Source organism: Kogia breviceps, chromosome 2 (assembly GCF_026419965.1).
Source record: "Kogia breviceps isolate mKogBre1 chromosome 2, mKogBre1 haplotype 1, whole genome shotgun sequence".
NCBI lineage: Eukaryota > Metazoa > Chordata > Mammalia > Artiodactyla > Physeteridae > Kogia > Kogia breviceps.
In genome coordinates, this window is record NC_081311.1 from 100,429,605 (window position 1) to 100,449,850 (window position 20,246).

At 41.7% G+C, this 20,246-nt stretch overlaps 1 long non-coding RNA gene and 1 pseudogene across 1 annotated transcript in view; one reads left to right on the forward strand and one right to left on the reverse strand.

Annotated features, from left to right (window-relative positions):
* Positions 1-20,246, forward strand: part of LOC136793589 (uncharacterized) — a 43,730-nt gene that overhangs the window by 12,419 nt on the left and 11,065 nt on the right. Inside the window, exon 2 of the long non-coding RNA XR_010839092.1 lies at positions 17,119-17,202. This is a non-coding gene — a long non-coding RNA (uncharacterized lncRNA). The remainder of the gene's footprint in view (positions 1-17,118; positions 17,203-20,246) is intronic.
* On the reverse strand, positions 282-2,792 carry LOC131750370 (nudC domain-containing protein 1-like; annotated as a pseudogene).

Consider the following 20,246-nt stretch of genomic DNA (forward strand, 5'->3'; position numbering starts at 1 on the left):
CGCGTCCCCTGAATCGGCAGGCGGACCTCCAACCACTGCGCCACCAGGGAAGCCCTATCTTTACATTTTTTACAGAAGCTAATTTTCTCTAAATTTGCAGCTTCATTCCATAGCTTTTCTAGACTCATAATCTCAAATGTATTTCTAATATCCTTTAAAAAATAAATTCATACAAGATAATTTTAACACAATAAAACTTAACAGGTTACAGCACAACTGCCTAGCCTTCCAGCTACCACTGAATACTTTTCCAGTACAGAGGAGCCAACATGTTGGAGTAATTAATTCTCTGTATTTACCTTTATTAAAAAGAGGTTTTTGGTAGTGAGAACAAATAATCTCTCATTTGTTGCTTAAAAGCCTAAAATAAGATCACTGGTTTCTAGGCTTGCTACTTGCTGCTTAGCAACCTGCCCTACTTGCCTGCCTTCCTTCCTATTGTAAAGTACAGTGGACATGGGAGTGGGCTGACGATAGATGAAAACTCGTTGAAGGCACTCGCAAAGGGCTGCATAAGAATAATTTGGAGCACAGGCAAAAAAATTTTTGTCTCTCTTTGATGCTTGGACGTAGCCTAAAGCATTGAAAATTGCGCTATGCTCCCATGTATCATCTTGGTTGCTGGAGTGTGGTTGCCAGGGTAGGGTATCAACATCATGGTGCAAATGGAAGCAGGGCATTTCTTTAGGATCCACTATGACAGAGAAAAGGTACAGGTTGCTTCCAAGATTCACCCACTTATATGGCAATCCTTTCTTCTCCCCATGTTCAGATGAACCAGCTCTCCTATCCAATCTCTCCTTGGTGGTACCTGTTTTTCCTTGGATTTCAAGCTATTTGATTGTCCTGTAACCTCAGATCTCACATGAGTAGTTTTTAATGTACTGCCATCAAATCTGCATAAACTGGAGCTCTCTTCAAAGAAAATATCACATTCTTCTAACTAACTCGAGCATTACAAGGAGGTTTATCTTTATCTGGATTTGGATTCAGTTCATCAGAGGTCAAATGCATCAAACGTTCAGCTATTGCAGCACATTGAGCTGAGTCTCTTATAACTTCCCCGTTTATCACCGACCTCTAGTTCTGGCCGTGTCAGTCCTTCATTCTTTTTAATCAAGGAAATCTCCAAGCTATTGTTCTCTTTAATTACCCATATACTGTTTTCATGATCCATAGATGAATAGAGATTTCCTTCCAGAAACCTCTGACCCTTCAGCACAGTGTTGTCTTCCTTAGTACAGTCTTCTGGAAGCGGTATTGTTACTGTCAAATCATCTTCAGTCTGTTGCCAGTAATACAGAGGTTCTTTGATTTTCTCTGACATGTCTTCATCCTTACTTTCTTCAAGATCTTGACCAACTTGAACAAATGTAAAGGACTTGTAGGAGACAATCATTAGACCATTCCCATCGGGCTCAAAAGTGACATAATGGGGCCCTGACTTTTCCACGGAGAATATTACGCTTAGTAATTTCATATTTTTTATTATCTTTATTTTTCTTATTAATAGTGACCCACTCCAAGGAAACATAGAAACCATTTCCTTCCATATCCAATTCCTCTTTCTGTGTTCGAAGAAGCAGCATAGTTATCGAATGTTCTTCAACTTTCAGCAATGAGATACTGTGAATTATGATAAAAGGACTCCCAAGTTCTTCATTAAATATAATCTCCCATTTTTCAGAAACACTATTTCCACGTTCACCTGCTCCAATGAGATACAATCTTCCAGTTCCATCTGACGAGGTAACCCAAGTAGATGTGAAATGCATGGATGCTCAAAGGCGATTATCGTATGCTGTCAAATCTGTAGGAAGTCGAAACACCTCTCGTGGTTTTTCTAAGGCAGTGTCCAACATCACTGTTTTTTGTTTTTTGTTTTATTTATTTATTTGGCTGTGCTGGGTCTTCATTTCTGTGCAAGGGCTTTCTCCAGTTGCGGCGAGTGGGGGCCACTCCTCATCGCAGTGCGCGGGCCTCTCACTGTCGCGGCCTCTCTTGTTGCAGAGCACAGGCTCCAGACGCAAAGGCTCAGTAGTTGTGGCTCACGGGCTTAGTTGCTCCGCGGCACGTGGGATCTTCCCAGACCAGGGCTCAAACCCGTGTCCCCTGCATTGGCAGGCGGATTCTTTTTTTTTTTTTTTTTTTTGCGGTATGCGGGCCTCTCACTGTTGTGGCCTCTCCCGTTGCGGAGCACAGGCTCCGGACGCGCAGGCCTAGCGGCCATGGCTCACGGGCTTAGTTGCTCCGCGGCATGTGGGATCTTCCCGGACCAGGGCACGAACCCGTGTCTCCTGCATCGGCAGGCGGATTCTCAACCACTGCGCCACCAGGGAAGCCCGGCAGGCAGATTCTTAACCACTGTGCCAACCAGGGAAGCCCAAGCATCACTGTTAAATTCATAATTCTTCCAACGTTATCAACGTATTATACACTGTCTTGATACCATGAATCACAATGTAGGTAATTATACATTCCAAAAGCATGCATATGTTCCAGTGTATACTCTGATCATCTCCAAGTTTTACTTCTGCCACAGACAAGGCTAGGAGCTGTCACTGTTCCCACCAGGCAGACCAGAGAAAACTCCTAATTCATAGGCAGAGTAGAAAAGTCTTATCTCAGTGGTGAGGAATATTCAGACATAGACTGAGCATTGCTCCAGACAAACCTGCGTCAAGCTCCAGCTCATAACAGGGCAGCGGCTCGAGGGAAAGCTAATAACCCTCGAAGCGGGGATCCAACAGAGGTCTCTTCACCCGCAGGAAGCAATTAGCGGCCACCTCCATCACCTTCCAGAGTCCTAACATGAGAATTAATAAAGTTCGTGTTGAAAGGTCTGTGCTTCACGCATATCACCGTGGCTGGAAGGCGGCATGGTTCCCATCACTGTCTCCTGTACTTTTAAAATTAGATTCAAAAAAAGAAATTAGATTCAGAAAAACCTGAAGAACCATTGCAATTACTGCCAAAATGTTTCAGAGGGCATTAGGTTCTAGGAGAGGAGTGGAAAAGAAGATAGATGCTCATCACCAGATAGGACTCCATTTGTTATGAGGATTTGTAGGGGCGGCACTTTGTTATTGGGTATTTGTTTTGAAATTGGAATTATATTTGTTGAATTTTAATCATAAGCAGGGAAATACATCTTCCTGAATGTAAGAAAATACATTAGCTAATTTGGGCCATAAATGTAAAAATTGCCCTTAGCATGTAATCATAGGAATACTAACTTTATGATACATTATTTTTCTTTGATAAAGTTTTGGTTTATTTATTTATTTTTTTTTAAATTTTTTATGGTACGTGGGCCTCTCACTGTTGTGGCCTCTCCCATTGCGGAGCACAGGCTCCGGAAGCGCAGGCTCAGCGGCCATGGCTCACGAGCCCAGCCGCTCCGCGGCATGTGGGATCTTCCCGGACCGGGGCACGAACCCATGTCCCCTGCATCGGCAGGCGGATTCTCAACCACTGCGCCACCAGGGAAGCCCTAAAGTTTTGGTTTAAAACCTGTTGGATTTAGCAAGGGATGAAGGTCAAGACCTGGTCATTTTTGCAGATAAGAGACACACACACACACACACACACACACACACACACACAAACATGCACACAGGTTCATTAAACTTTGACCTATATTTCAATTAGCAGTAATGTTTGCTATTAGAAATAATTCTACTTGCATCTTAATTTTGCTTACTCAATGAGTATGTTAAGTGTTTCATAAAGTCCACCTTTAAAAACATCATAAATATACTAAACAGCAGTTCTTTAGTTGAAAGTGCTAATTTAATTAAACAAATACTTGTGTGGATTCCTACTATTTGCAAAGCTTCATTGAACACATTATGAATAAGATAATCTTTAATCTCAAGGAACTTATGATGTTTTGAGGGGACATGATAAGAAAAGTATCAAAAAAAAAAACCCAACAAAAATAAACAGGTTATAGTAGTCGCCATTATATAGCGTTGAAAGGAGGCCCATCAAGGGATGAGGAAAGGCTTTACACAGAAAGTGGCACTTGAGATGGACTTTGAAGGTTGAAATCAGATTTTGAGAGGTAGGTTGGTAGGCAGGAGATAACAAATGGCTGCATAGAATTGGAGTAATTTGTGAATGAGGAAAAGCAAGTAATCCAGTTTGGCAGGAGTTTAGATGGAATAAGTATTAGAGGGTAATGGGAAATAGACTTAGGAAAGCAGCCTGTAAAGTATTTGTATGAGTCAGCTTAGGCAAAGCAGTAGTAACAAAGGACTCCAAATCACAGCAATGCAATAAGCTTATTTTTCACTTATATCAGGTTTCCATTATGGGTTGCCTGTAGCTCGGCTCCTTGCATCTTTGTTCTGGGCCCCAGCTGAAGAAGCAGCCCCTATGTGGAGGGTATCAGTTCTCGCTGAGGGAAAACAGAATATTGCAGAACTCTGCAATTGTTCGCCCAGTGCCTGCTTGAAAGAGGCATGTGTTACTTCTCACATTCATTGGCCAAAGCACCTCATATGGCTAAACCTGCCATCACTAGGGTAGGGATATATAATCCACTTACAGGAAGGGACAGGAAGTAGATATTTTGAACAATTTACCAAAAAGGCTTGAAAGCCAAGAATGGGGCATATGCAATTAATTCTTTAAATGGTTAGGAGATGTGCAAGTTTCTGGATAAGAGCGTATGGTTTGGTTAAAAAAAAAAAAAAAAAAAAGATGGGTTTTATATTGCGTGTGTGTGTGTGAACACATATGAATTCTCTGGGGTACTTGCTTGTTATAAATGTAGGCGCCAGGATTCTAGAAGGTTGGATTCAGGGGCCCAGGAATCTGCATTTTAAGCAAGCAGTCTGGGAATAGTATGTAGATGGTCCATAGACCTCCTTGTAAGAAACCCTGGATTGAGGAATGAGTGTGGAGTGGCCAAGTGCAGATAAGGTGGGGCAGTGAGTGAGGGGATGGCAGGTTGTTGGTGGGTGCAAGGCCTCAGTGCCTGGGGGCACATGGTATGTAGCCAGTACAGAGGCAGACAGACACACTGAAAGAGGAGAACAGGTAGAACTAGAACTACCCAGGAGGAAACAGCCAGGAAAGAGTAGTGAAAGGAGCAAATCTCTTTAGGAGGTGAGATTTCAAGGGCTTTTGCTCTTCACTGAGAAGTAGGAGGCAAACCTATCTGATGCAAGAAAGAGTTGAGAGCTAGAGGAGAGCAGAGGTAATAATCAGCAAGTCGCAGATGCCCTGTTTTTAGAGCAGCTATTGAAGAAAACTTGACTAAAACCAGCCACGTAAATTTGTTTTTGCATTGGGCCAGCAGGGGGCGCTATGGTAGCACATATGCTGATAATTGGGCTCCGCTTCCTAGGCCCAGCAATGGGATTCTTACTGAATGGGATTCTTTTTTTTTTTTTTTTTGCGGTATGCGGGCCTCTCACTGTTGTGGCCTCTCCCGCTGCGGAGCACAGGCTCCGGACGCGCAGGCTCAGCGGCCATGGCTCACAGGCCCAGCCGCTCCACGGCATGTGGGATCTTCCCGGACCGGGGCACGAACCCGTGTCCCCTGCATCGGCAGGCGGATTCTCAACCACTGCGCCACCAGGGAAGCCCCTGAATGGGATTCTTAACCCGACCTACTGTGCAGTATTTTGGGAGCTTCATTTATTACTTTTATAGCTGTGAACCTTCATTAAAAAGAACTTTTAAGTTTCTCTTTAATTATTAAGGCATCTAGTGTTTGGGGTTTGGGTTTTTTTTTTTTTTTTTTTTTTTTAGCTGCCAATTCCTATAGTCAAAAAGAAATTAATTCTGTAGAGTTTAAGGGAATTATTACCCATTTATTGACTTCACTTGAGGTATAGAGTGGAGATTAGAAGAGGAGAAAAGACAAAGGAAAAAGAAAAGTGCATTCATAGCATCACTCCTAGAAGGGGAATCTCTGGATCACAGGATATGGGCTTTATACTTTTTGTTAGATGCTATCTGATTGCCTTCCAGGGACTGTGGCAATTTATTTTTTCACCAATAATGCAAGGATCTTATTACTATCTGTGAAATCCCACTGTATGCGTAAGCTTGATAAGTATTTGCCACTCTGACAGAGGAACTATGGGTAGTTTTAACTTGCATTTTTCTCCTGTGGGAGGAGAGACACTTTTTCACATCTAAATCTTATTTTTACATTTTTTTAATGCACTGTGTTTTCATGTCCTTTCCCCAGTATATTACAGGCCTTCCACTTATTGATTTGTAGAAGCTCTTTATGAGGTCAGCCAAAAGATTTAGTTGACAATAGAATAAATAAATTGTGCTATTCCATAGATGAATGACAAATGGCTTTCAAAGCATTCCCTGCCCCTGTCTGCTCACTTGATTCAGTAATCACATAACTTGTTGACCCATCTCTAAAATTACTGTGGGGTTTTTTTTGTTTTTTTTAAAAATTTTTGGCCATGTTGTGCAGCTAGGCCCTCGGCAGTGAAAGCATGGAGTACTGACCACTGGATCTCCAGGGAATTCCCTAAAACTACTGTTTTTTTTTGTTTTGTTTTTTTTGTGGTACGCGGGCCTCACACTGTCGTGGTCTCTCCTGTTGCGGAGCACAGGCTCCGGACGCGCAGGCTCAGCGGCCATGGCTCACGGGCCCAGCCGCTCCGCGGCATGTGGGATCTTCCCGGACCGGGGCACGAACCCGTGTTCCCTGCATTGGCAGGCGGATTCTCAACCACTGCGCCACCAGGGAAGCCCTGAAACTACTGTTTTAAAGCACATTTGGGTAGTCTGTAGAGTTGTTTTCCTAAAAAGTGCCCCATTTATTTCATTTTATATTTCATTTCAATATGGAGAAAAGCCGGATTAAATGATGACGAATCAGGTGAAAGTGGTGGTTAGCACATTTTTACTGGTCGAAAATTACCAAATGTCAGGTGGTGCTCTCAGATCCCAGTGCTTCAAATGGAGCATTTTCAGGGAATGTCCTGGACGTGCTGGGCCGGTGATGACTGTCAAGATCAATAGGCTCAAGTGAGGATAATCATGAAAACCCGACCTTTGATATCCCACCACTGTCAGGTAACCAGATTCCTTAGTAATTAGATGACGTTTGTTTGGTAGCAACTTGAGATATAATTCATATACCACCCAATTCACCCATTTGAAGTACGCAATTCATTGGTTTTTAGTGTATTCACAGAGTTGTGCAACCACCACAGTCAATTTCAGAATTTTTTATCCACCTCTTTGCTGTTACTTCCCACTGCCCCGACCTCCCCAGCCCTAAGCAATCACTAATCTACTTTTTATCTCTGTATGTTTGCCTATTCAGGACATTTCATATAAATGGAATCATATAATATGTGGTAGTTTGTGACTGGCTTCTTTCACTTAATACAATGTTTTCAAGATTCATCCATGTTCCAGTGTGTATCTGTACTTCTTTCCTTTCTGTGGCCAAATGACATTCCATCGTATAGATACACTACATTGTGTTTATTCATTCAGCAGTTGATGGACATTTGGGTTGTTTCCACCTTTTGGTTATTATGGATAATACTACTATGTGGACGTATGTTTTCATTTCTCTTGGGTATAGACTTGGAAGTAGAATTGTTGGGTCAAATGGTAACTTGAGGACTGTTTTCTAGAGTGGCTTCACCATTTTACATTTTGACCAGCAATGTACAAGTGTTCCAATTTCTCCACATTCTCAATACCACTTGTTTTTCTTTCTTTTTATTTTCCATTATAGCCATACTGGTAGTTTGAACTGGTATCTCATTGTGTGTCTTTGTTTGTTTGTTTGCTAGTTTGTTTTGTTTTTAGGGTCTATGTTTTAATTGTTTTAAATTGTGACAAAATATGCATAACATAAAATTTACCATTGGAACCATCTTCATGGGCATAAAGTATATTCAATTATTGTGCATTATTGTGGCTTTGATTTGCATTTCCCTGATGACTGATGATATTGAGCATCTTTCCCTGTGCTTGTTGGCCATTTGTATATCTTCTTTAGAGAAATGTCTATGCAGGTTCTTTACTCATTTTTTAATTGTGTTATTTGTGTTGTTGAATTGTAACTATTCTTTATATAGTCTGGATAATGGATCTTTATCAGATAAGTTGTTGGCAAGTATTGTCTCCCATTCGGTAGGTTTTCTTTTCACTTTTGGGGTAGTTTTCTCTGATGCAGAGAGGTTTTAAATTTTGATGAAGTTCAGTTTATCTATTTTTTCTTTTGTGGCTTGTGTTTCTGGTATCATATCTAGGAATCCACTGCCAAATATAAGAACTTGAAGATTTACTCATGTGTTCTTCTAAGAGTTCTATAGTTTGGCTTTTACATTCAGGTCTTTGTTCCATTTTGAGTTAATTTTTTTTTTTTATAGTGTGAGGTAAGGGCACATCCTTTTTAAAAATTCCATGTTATATTTTAAAGAAATAAGGCAATTCCTATGGAAAACAATTTGGCAATATCTATTACAAATGCATATCCCTCCCAGTTCTACTTCTAAGACTATCCTACAGAAACACCCTAAGGATGTATGTATAAGGTTATTCATTGACCCTTTTTAAAAAAATGCAAAGTACTGTGAATAAACCAAATGTCTACCAATTGAGACTTAAATAAATTATGGAACAAATAGAATACTAGAAGGGCGTGAAAAAGAATGAAGGAAGATCTTTATGTGCCAATGTGGAAGGCTCTCCAAAAAATATTATTCATTGAGAAAAAACAAGGTTTAGAACAGAATATTTTGTGTATGTGAAAAATTGGAATAAATATCTATGTGCATATTCCTAACATACATAGAAGGAAACTCAGTAAGTTTTCGTAAAAATCAAGAGCAGATTCCTGCAGTGAAGGTGGACATTGGATGCATAGACAAGTGAGGGAGATTTATTCCTGCCTACGTTTGATTTACTGTTGTTAAAAGATGGAAATGTATTGCTAAAAGATTGGATAAATATATGTTAACATTTAAAAAGCACCTCCTGAAAAAAAGGGGATGGGGTGAGAAAGCCATAGTGTCAGGAGTATTACACATAGTTTCCCCCAGTTGAAACACAAATATTTTCTACCTGGTTTTCTCGTGACTACCAATGTACTAAATACAGTCAAACTGTTGCTGAATGAGGTTAAAGGTGTGGTCTGTGGCAGTGAAACAGAGCAGCAAACTGGTCCCCAGGATGCTGAACTAATGACCTTGACCTCATTCACACAGTAATGAGCCAACATCACACGGAAGATTTACGCATCAAGGATTCCAAAGGGAAAAGCTGTTTTAGAACTTCTGTCACTGAAAGAACACAAACGTGTATGAATACACAGCATCATTTTTTTACAAGTAAGGACCTTACGCTAAACTCCATTCTCTAGGCAATGGGTGGTGGGTGCCCTTGGAAAGCATAACCCTCCCTACCACATTCATATCTCCTTTAGCCTGGAGAAATCAAACAGAGATGAGAACCTCACCATTGGGTTCCACCGAGGTTGACTCTAATGACAATTTTGGAGAGCTTGCTCTTGTCTTTAAACATTTCTAAAATTGTCTCTTGGTGTTTTTTTCTCAACTTGTTGAAAAACATTTGCAATCATATTGTGTTTTTGCTGAAAGAGTGCTCTCCTCTTCGATGTGAAATTCTCCATTGAAAATACATTTCCCCTTTCTAACTCTGTGGTTAGTACCGCAACAGGGGCAAAACTGGTCTCAGACACTCGAACTTGAGGCAGGAAACCCCAAAACACACAATGGTGCCCATGTGCCTTTTAACTCTTTTGTTGTATAGTAGACCAGATGACCTGTGCTCTCACGTGATTGTAAGGGATTCTGAAAACTGGATTGGCATTCCAGGAACAAATGTCATACATGGCAAAAGTTGGAGGTACATAGCATGAGCCAAATTCCTTCTGTTTTTATTCTCCTTTGAGTATGAACCAAAAATATCAACTTCTTAAGTGGGAAACCATGAAGAATCACAGAAGTGGTTGGGGAAGAGGGGGCATATCAGTATAATAAAATCAAACTTGAGAAAGCAAAATATCTTCATTATAATAAATATAATAAAATACCACACAGTCCTTTTCTGACTCTGGATAAAGATACATCTTCAAAGAGACAAACTCCAGAATAAATCTGAGTCATCAGAGAAGCTCTCAGCAAATGAATGGCTTCTTTAAAAGACCTAGGATGAGTGAGCCCAGTTGTAACCAGCAGCTGAGAGGAAAGCTGTCTAGCTAAGCAGGAAGATACCCACATTTTCATGATGGAAGTTCTAGATACTCTCCATCCCCGCTCAGGTGGCAGTGAGGTGAAGGGACTAGTAGGAGACTTTGAAGTCTTGGATTGCTGCTGCCCAGAATTCCTTTTCGCCTCTAATGGTGCAGGAGCTGTGAAGGAAAAGGGAGCCTCTGCGAGCCAGCTGGCAGTTGGGAGCTCCATTCTGAAAATCGGGAGTGAGCTCTGGATGGAAGTGAGGCATGTAACCCCACCGTGTTGCTCCCATCTTGTGGTTGGTGTATGACACTGTAGGCATCCTTTGTAGAAGTAGAATCAGACTTTCTACTTTATTGTTTAAAAAAGGGCCAATCATTACACTTTCACATTGGGGTGAATTTTACCAACTGCATTTTACCCTCTGTGTTTGAAAACTTGGAGGCAATTGAATATATTTCTTCACCCCCCCATCTCCATAAATCACTAAAATGTAGCCAGTTTTTTCTTGGTGGAGTTAAGCTTTTCTTTTCATTTTTACAGAGGAAGATGGAAGGACGCTTGTTTAACCTTCTACTCATTGCTGGCTTTCTCTTATCTTTAATGAGTAAGCCACCAGCCTCTTTTTAAAAATCTCCAGAGATATGAGCTCACCCCTGCCAAAGAGAAGTCCAATTCATTGTTGGATAGCTCTCTGGTTTAATGTATTTCCTGCATTTCACTGATATTTGCTTCCTTGGTGTCGCCCCACTGAACAAGGCCGATTCCTTTTTCTCATGACAGCCCTTCAGATAAGAAAGATGGTTCTAATCTTATGAACACACTGTGAGCTATTTGCAGTCTGGGCAACTGGTGCCTTTCCCTGGGATTGTGGCCCCATCTGCCATACTCGTCTTCAAGATGTCAGTCTCACCTGCAGTTAGTCTTGTACCTTGTTGCTAGATTTATCCAAAAGCAGCTTTACCTTTATCAATCACTTGTTAAAAATCAGCACAAGGTCCCTGTTTTATTAAAACCAATTTCAAGCCAAGGTTTTTTTGCCAACCAGCCTCATGGGTCTATTAAACCTCATATCTCTATTTCCCAAGAAAGCCATTCTGCTCTGGTGAGGCCAACGTGAGCAATGGTTCCCCAATCTACTTTGCCCATCTATGCTTCTGACCTGAGGCTTCCTGGTGGTTCATTATCCAGCAAGCTTTAAGTTGGCTTCTCCCAAATTGTAATTCTGTATGGACTTAAGGTTTTGCCTTTTCCGTAAAGCCTATCCTACATAACGCTGGTTTACAACGATGTGACATGTATTTTGAATTCTTTCTCATAGGTGAACATCTCAGGTCAGGTCCCCTAGGAAACAAATGTTGAAGTGGAGATTTGTGTACAGAAAGTTTACAGGAGATATTCTTAGACATTAACATCTGGGAGGAAATAAGGAAAGCAAGATTGGATAAAGGGAAACTTTGAACTGTGATGCAGTTTTAACAGAGGCTTTAGCCAAATCATGGGGCACCCTGGCGCTGGGGTGGGCCTTCAGAGTCATCCTCCACTGAGGCATGGGCCAGCCTTTTTATTCTGTCCACACCAGTCACTGAATGTGAGCTGCCCCAGGAAGAAGCATAAGCCAAGCAGGCAGCTTCATTCTACCGAGAACAATTTCTGGGAAGGGACTCTCCTGAGTCCTGAAGAAGCAACACTCCCTGGAGGTGGGAAATGAGTGCCCTAGCCCTGAGGCAGAATCCAGGTGGCAATCCATAGCATCTAGGCAATGCACAATTAATAACAACCTAGCTTACGCTCACCTAGGTGCACTTGAGTTTAAGGTGATTGCAAAGTACCACCTGGTAAGAACCACTGTTCTAGCTTTTTGGGGGCAGCTCTATGGGCCAAGGATTGGGATGTTCTTTATTACTTAACATAGTGCCTATGGAGAGGGGACAGGCAGATATGGGTCATAATAGCTAAAGAGGGTTAAAAATGGAAATGCCATTAATATTGTATGCAGTTTGGATGTAGGTTTTGCCTTAAATATTAGGAAATTCCTACAATCTGATTGTAAGAAAAAAATGTCTGAATATAATCCAATTGATTCCAGGCTTTGGAGAGTTGATTCGTTTAATTTTAGTGGTAGTATTACTGTGTATAGTATATTTATTGGCATGCTATATACAGAAAAATATACGGATCCTAAGGGCACAGCTTGATAAACTTTAGTGAATACACTTCTCTATCCAGTACCCAAATCAAGAAAGACAAGTTTACCACTGCCCAGAAGTCCCCATGTACCCCCCTGCAGTCCGCATACCCTGAGAAGGATAACCTCTATCCTGACCTAAACATGGTTAGTAAACCTGCTCTTGATGTTGTTATAAATGAATTGCACAGTGTGTAATCTTCTGTGGCTGTGGCTTCTTTTTCTCTGTTATGTTTGTGAAAGGCATCCATGCTGCCATGTGTAGTTGGGATCCATTCATTCTCACTATTGTATAGTATTCCATTATAGATATACTACAATCCACCTGTTACCAACCAAGGTTTTTTTTTTTTAATCCTTTCACGTGCCTCTTGGCCATCTGTACTTTTTTTTTTTTTTTTTGGCTGCATTGGGTCTTCCTTGCTGCACGTGGGCTTTCTCTAGTTGTGGCGAGCAGGGGCTACTCTTCGTTGCAGTGCACTTGCTTCTCATTGCGGTGGCTTCTCTTGTCATGGAGCATGGGCTCTAGGTGCATGGGCTTCAGTAGTTGCGGTGCATGGGCTCCGTAGTTGTGGCTCGCGGGTCCTAGAGCTCAGGCTCAGTAGTTGTGGCGCACGGGCTTCATTGCTCCACGGCATGTGGGATCTTCCCAGACCAGGGCTCGAACCCGTGTCCCCTGCATTGGCAGGCGGATTCTTAACCACTGCGCCACCAGGGAAGCCCCCCAACCAGGGTTCTTGGACTCTTTAATTAATAGAAATTGATAAAAGAGGCCAGACAAGAAATTCAGACAAGGCTTTATTGTGACTGGTGCTGTAGCAGGAGGGAGCACAGACAAGTAACAGTTTTTCCCTTGCTCACTCCCTAAGTGAGGGGGGGGTGCAAACTAGTTCCTTATATGGGGTGAGGGTAGAGGTGTGTCCAGGGATCGGGCTGAAGGGATGGCTTAGGGGGTCTGCCCACCCCTTTGGTGGTGCTGTGTGCAGGGATCATGCGAAGTTCCCTGCCTTTGCTCCTGGTTCTTCAGAAGTGGCAGGTGGATTTGGTCTTTTTGTATCTCGTTGTTCATAATTTGCCCCAGCTGGGCATGAGCGCCGTTATTTTGGTCCCTTATGGTTTCTTTGTATTCTGTTGCTTGAGGAGATGTTTGTCCAGGGGCAAGCACTGCAGCAAAGGGTCCCAGGTCCCAGCCTGTCTCGCATCTGTTCTACAATACCTGGACATTTGGTTGTTTCCAGTTTGGGGCTATCATAAATAGTGAGGCTATGCACATTCTTGTACCTATATTTCAGTGAAGAAGTATATGCACGTCTGTTCGCTCTTTACCTAAGACTAGAACTGCTGAACTCTACGTCTATGTATGATTAGTTTTCGGAGATAGTGCCCAACAGTTTTACAAAGTGGTTGTAGCAATTTACAACCAACCAGCACTGCCTGACGGTTCTAATTGCTTCACACGCTTGCCGCCATGTGCTTTTATCTGTCTCTTTCACGTTAGCTCTTCTGGTGGGTGATCGTGGTGTTTTTTTTTTGTTTTTTTTTTTTTGTGGTACGCGGGCCTCTCACTGTTGTGGCCTCTCCCGTTGCAGAGCGCAGGCTCCGGACGCACAGGCTCAGCGGCCATGGCTCACAGGCCCAGCCACTCCGCGGCACGTGGGATCCTCCCGGACCGGGGCACGAACCCGTATCCCCTGCATCGGCAGGCGGATTCCCAACCACTGCGCCACCAGGGAAGCCCGATCGTGGTTTTAATTTGAATTTTCCTGATGACTAGAGCATTCTTTTAATGTTTATTGGGCATTGCCCCCAGCCCCCAAAGACCGCTAAAGTCTTCTGCCCATTTTTCTATTGGGTTGTCTGGGCAAAGGATTCTTTGTGGTGTGACATCACGAATATATATTTATTAACATGTGAAGATATCCATGATAAGAGTAAGAGGAAAACAAAGATTGTAATGGTTATAATGCAGCTAGTTTACTATAACCATATTTTTATTTATAATTATATAAACTTGAAGGATAGTACACTAAATTATGAACCATAGCTCTCTCTGGTGGGGAAGATTATAGATAACTTTAACTCTCTACTTTATAGCTACCCTTATTTGTTATTGTCTAAGTTTGTTTTAACGACAAGCATGGATCACTTTTATAGTCTGGAAAAACAACAAAGCTGTTTTCATTGGGAAGCAAACGAACCCGAAGAGGAAACGAAAGCTTGTCAGCGTGTGCTGGTTTGGCTCAGCCATCAGCTTCTCTCCATCTGGGACATTGAGAGGCACTGAGGAAAAGTGTCCTCTCTGAGCATGCTTTGAAAGTTTGGGTTAGAAGAAGAGAGTGTGAAAATGAAGGATCGTTTTCCTCCCCTAACAGCTATGTGCTGCTCCCTGGACCCCGCTGAGCCCAGGAGATGATGCTGCCATAAAGACTGGCTAATTACTTAAATTGCCTTGCTTTGTGGGAGCGAACCTCCCCAGCCACACAGACTAAACTTATTTGGTCTGATTGCTGGAGCCCCTGCTGTTAGCTGGGATGAGGAAAGCACATTATTACACTGTTTAAGGGTAATGTCTTTGTTTACATTTTGCAAGGCAAACAGGGTTACTTCCAGTCTTTCAACCCGGAGCAGGGGACCCAGCCTCCCTCCTTCCATACCTCCCTCGCCGGTTTCATTCTGTTTGGTCCTACTAACCCATAAACCAAAAACATAACGTCAAACCAACCTACCCGCTAACATACAGCTTTAAAACTTTTTTGAAACTATTTCAAATGTATAAAAAAGTTGCGAGTATAGTACAAAGAACATTTTTTTCCCCTGAACCACTTGAGGGTACGTTGCCCACATGATTCTCCATCACTCCAAATATTTTAGTGACTACAAAGAAGGGCATCCTCCTCCATAACCGCAATACAGTCATTGAGATTGGGAAATTAACATTGACATATTACCACCATCCAGATTCAGGTTTTTTCAATTGTTCCAATAATGTCCTTTATAGCCAAAAGCTGTGGTTAGAGGCGTACGTATTGCGTTTATCACTGGGTTTTTGATGATTATATTGAAAACCTGCACCTCTTTAAGATCCGAGGAGCTATTGGCCGGACCACCCTCCTCCCCCTCCCCCACCCACCCCGCCCCACAAGGGGAGGGAGGCCACAAAGCAGAGCGGTGGGTGCTTGCTCTGGAGGGATGCGGATGCAAGAAGAGGGCTGTGACGCTGTTCCAGCAAACAAGGTCAGGCTCTGGATGGGAAGTAGGGTGGAGACAGGGATGAGGGCCAGAGAATCCTCTTGGGGCAGGGACAGCACCCAGAGAATGTCAACTTAGCCCCACATAAAACTCCCCATCTCCTCCTTTTTCTCTTCTCCATATACAGTAATCCTCCCTTATCCATGGGTGATACGTTCCAAGGCCCCCAGTGGATTCCTGAAACCCCGGAGAGGGGTGAACCCTACATATGCTGTGTTTTTCCTGTACTAAGGGGCAGGTAGCGTTTACGCCCTGTAGACAGCTAGACAAAGGGGTGATTCTCATCCGCAGTGACATAGCAGGACTGCAAGAGATTTCCTCACGCTACTCAGAACAGCTCGCAATTTGAAACTTCTGTGTCTGGAATTTTCTATGTAACTGAAACTGCAGAAAGCAAAAACGCAGCTGAGGAGGGACCACCATTGTCTCTCCGTCCCCTGACCGTTGCCAAATCTGGCTCCCTGTGCACTGATGCCGAATAAAAATACGGAGACAGAGAATTGGAAGATAAGAAATAGAGAGGCTTTTTATTTTCTTTGCCAGGCAAAGGGAAGACACTAGGCTAACGCCTCAAGAACTGTGCCCCCCTCCTTGGGGAATCAAAGAAGATTTTATACGTGAGGTTCGCAGTCTGGGGTATATGATAAGGATCAAAAGTAGTGAAGGTCTTGCATTTCTTTTCTTCTGCAAATTCATGGCCAAAGCTGGCATCAGGTGGCTCAGCACCAGCGTCTGGTGTCCCTGAAGTTATCGGCCCGTGACCTTCTTTCTGAAATGAAGAGTGCTACAAGGGAGTGTAGGGGGAGAAGAAATGTCAGGTGCAAAGGGTAATATGTATGGAGTCAGAGAGTAATCAGCTTTGGGAAGGACAAGTCTAGCTACGAGTGCTTGTTAGTAGTAACAGCTAAAGAATGAGGTAGTAACAGCTAAAGAATAACCAAGGTTGCTTAACTCTTTCAGGCCTGTTTATGTTGTTTCCCCAGCCTGTTCATTATTTCCTTATTTTTCCTGGTTATCATGAAAAAAACCCCTCATTTCTATTTTTGTTGGCAACATGACCCTTTTACTTTGTTCACCCCCCTCTTTTAAAAAAAATTTATTTATTTATTTATTTATTTATGGCTGCATTGGGTCTTCATCGCGGCAAGCAGGGGCTACTCTTCGTCACAGTGCGTGGGCTTCTCTTGTTGCGGAGCACGGGCTCTAGGCACGTGGGCTTCAGTAGTTGTGTCACACGGGCTCAGTAGTTGTGGCTTGCGGGCTCTAGAGCACAGGCTCAGTAGTTGTGGCGCACGGGCTTAGTGGCTCCGTGGCATGTGGGATCTTCCTGGACCAGGTCTTGAACTATCCCCTGCATTGGCAGGTGGATTCTTAACCACTGCGCTGCCAGGGAAGCCCCATCCGACCTCTTAATAAATCTATTTTAAGGAGTGAGGCAAAAACGGCAAAATGTATCATGTTTCTATCTTTATTTTCTAGAAATACTACAGTCTTGGTGGATTTATTGCCTCCTTCCTGCCTGTGCTTCTTTGTGAGTTGGCCACCACTGCAGCTTTCTGGCAGGTGAGTCTCATGAAGGCATAGGAGATATTTCTTTCTTTAAATTCCTTCTAACTCTTCCTTCTCAGCCTCCTTGGGGATGTGTATTCTACAGGGTTCTGTCCTGTCCCGCTTGCTCTTAATTTTCTCATGATCTCATTCAGTCCCATAATTTCAGCCCTGTGCATGATTTCCAAATCTGCATCCTTCAAACTGACATCTGTCTGAGCTCCAGGGTTGCATTTCCAGTTGCCTGTCAAACTGAACCAAACTTCCTAGTGATATTTTACACCCTGAGAGCAGCTCAGCCTACCAACTTCTGATGTGAAAACTCATGGTACTTTTGATTCCTTTCTTTGCTTCACCCGCCCCTTCCAAGCTTTAGCAAATTGTCATTATTCATTTAAAATGTTTTTTTAAAATCTTTCTGTGTCCGTTCCCACATAACTTGTTTCTGCAGCATTTAATACACATATATTAACTTTTCTATTTCTTTTCTAATGTTTTTTACTTTTAATTAGTTTTAAGACTTTCTTGAGATACAGTGTACATGCAAAAAAATTCACCCAAGGTAAGTATACTGTTCAATTATTTTTGCAAATGGGGAGAGTCGTGCATCCATCCAGTTTTAAGACATTTCCATCAACTCAGAAAGTTCCCTTGTGTCCCTTTACCATTACTTCTCATTCTAACCTCAGGCTCAGGCAACCAGTGATCTGCTTTTCGGTTCTGTAGATTTGCCTTTCCTAGAAGTTTCATATAAATGGAACTATGCAATATGTTGTCTTTTGTGTCTGGCATCTTTCATTTAGCATAATGACTTTGAGGTTTATCCATGTTGTAGTATTAGTAGACTGTTCCTTTTCAGTACTAAATAGCATTCCATTGTATAGGTATACCACATTTAGTTTATATACCAGTTGATTGACATTTGGGTTATTTCCAGTTTTTTCTTATTATGAATAATGCTACTTTGTATATTCATGTGTAAGTCTTTGTGTAGACATATGCCTTCATTCTTTTTCAGTAGGTACTTAGGAGTAGAATTGCTATATCATTTGTTAAGTATATGTTCAACTTTTTAAGAAACTTTCCAACTATTTTCCTAAGTGTTACACCATTTTAGAATCTTGCCAACACTTGGTATTGTCAGTTTCTTAACTGTAGGCCTTATAGTGGGTGGACAGTGAGTTGTATCTTATTGTGATTTAATTTGCATTTCCCTAATGAGTAATGATGTTGAGCCATTCATATTTTTTCTTGGGTGATATGTCTACTAAAGTTGTTTGCATTTTTTTTTTTTTTTTTTTTGCGGTACACGGGCCTCTCACTGTTGTGGCCTCTCCCATTGCAGAGCACAGGCTCCAGACGCTCAGGCTCAGCGGCCATGGCTCACAGGCCCAGCCGCTCCGCGGCATGTGGGATCTTCCCGGACCGGGATACGAACCCGTGTCCCCTGCATCGGCAGGTGGACTCTCAACCACTGCGCCACCAGGGAAGCCCTGTTTGCATATTTTTAAACTGCCTTCTAATTATTGAGCTGTAAGAATTCTTTGCTTGATCAGGATACAAATCCTTTATCAAATACATGATTTGCAAATAATCTCTCCATGTGTATGGTTTATCTTTTTTTTTTTCTTAATGGTATCTTTTGAAGAGCAAAAGTTCTAAATTTTGTTGAAGTGCAATTTATCAATATTTTCTTTTATGGATCATGCTTTTCGTGTAAAATCTAAGAGCTCTATGCCTATCCCAAGGCCACAAAGATTTTCTCCTGTGCTTTTTTAGACATTTTATAGTTTTAGATCTACACTGAAGCCTATGCTCCATTTAAGTTAATATCTGTGTACAGTGTGAGGTAAGGATGAAATTTTTAAATTTGCATATGCATATTCAATTGTGTTAGCACTATTTGTTGAAAAAACTATCTTTTCTTCAGCATATTGTCTTGGCATCTTTGTTGAAAATAGAAATAAATTGTCCATTAATGTAGGGATATATTTCTGTACTCTTTATTCTGTTCCATTGATCTTTATACCATATTGATCTTTATACCAATACCACACTTTCTTGATTACTGTATTTTATAGTAAATTTTGATATGAGGTAATGTGAATCCTTTAATTTTGCTTTTCTTATTCAAACTTATATTGGCTAGTTTAGGTCTTTTGCATTTTCATATACAGTTTAGCATCAACTTGCTAGTTTCTATAAAAACAATCCTGCTGGATTTTGATAGGGATTGCATTTGAATCTATAGTCAATTTGGGCAGAACTGCCATCTTCACAATATTGAGTTTTCCAACCTGTAAACATGATATGTCTCTCCATTTCTTTAAATCTTTTGAAGTTCTCAGTGTATGGCTCTTACACTTATTTTGTTAGTATTTCTCTAAGTGTTTTATTCTTTTTATGACTATTGCAACTGGAATTTTTTCTTAATTTCATTTGTAGATTGTTTGTTGCTTGTATTCTGAAATGTTGATAAACTTATTACTTTTAGTAGGTTTATTGTACATTCCATCAGATTTTTGATATTCATATTTTGTGAATAAGGACAATTTTACTCCTTCCTTTCCCAATGTGGTTGCCTTTTTATTTATTTATTTATTTGGTTGTGCTGGCTCCTTAGTTGCAGCTCGTGGGTTCCTTAGTTGTGGCATGCAAACTCTTAGTTGTGGCATGCATGTGGGATCTAGTTCCCTGGCCAGGGATCAAACCCGCACCCCCTGCACTGGGAGCTCGGGGTCTTAACAACTGCGCCACCAGGGAAGTCCACTGGTGGTTTTTTATTTCTTGCTCTAGCCTATTCCTGGGTAAAGGCTTCATTTTTTCAATAGAAGTGGTAAGAACAGGCATCCTTGTCTTGTTCCTGATCTTAGGAAGGAAGCTTTCAGTCTTTCACCCGTAAGTATAACACAGCTGTAGGATTTTTTTAGAAGCTCTTTAACAGGTTGAGGAAGTTCTAGTTTTTTTCTAGAACTTTGTGGAGAGTTTTTTTGTTTGCTTGTTTTTTAATCATGAATAGGTATTGAATTTTGTCAAATGCTTTTCCTATAGCTGCTGAG